The sequence below is a fragment of the Megalobrama amblycephala genome, linkage group LG5, assembly GCF_018812025.1.
Source record: "Megalobrama amblycephala isolate DHTTF-2021 linkage group LG5, ASM1881202v1, whole genome shotgun sequence".
Lineage (NCBI taxonomy): Eukaryota > Metazoa > Chordata > Actinopteri > Cypriniformes > Xenocyprididae > Megalobrama > Megalobrama amblycephala.
Window position 1 is genome coordinate 41,234,645 of NC_063048.1, and position 420 is coordinate 41,235,064.

Here is a 420-nt window from a genome sequence, read left to right on the forward strand (position 1 = left end):
AACAGGTTGATTAAAGCAGACAACTGGAAGTTGAAGTACATGACTTCAAACCATTGTGGTAATTAACACATTAACTCACACTATTAGTTAATAAAATATATTATTAAGGAATTAATACATTATGACACATTTAATTATTAATAATTCAATCTATTAATCATATAGAAACTTTATTAGTTGCTGATGCAGTAATCATTAATGAGTCTTACATTAAAACATGATTATCTGTGCATTAGTTAAGCATGAATTAATGCATATTAGTGCAGCAGTATTGTAAAGTGTTACCGAAACAACAAACAAGCAACAAGTGTTCAACATGTAAAATAATCCTAAAGAAAGTGATTTTAAGTTGGGCTTGATGTAGAGGCGGGCAGTGGAAGGGTGGGGAACGCCATTTAAAGTCAGCGACTCTTGACAGGA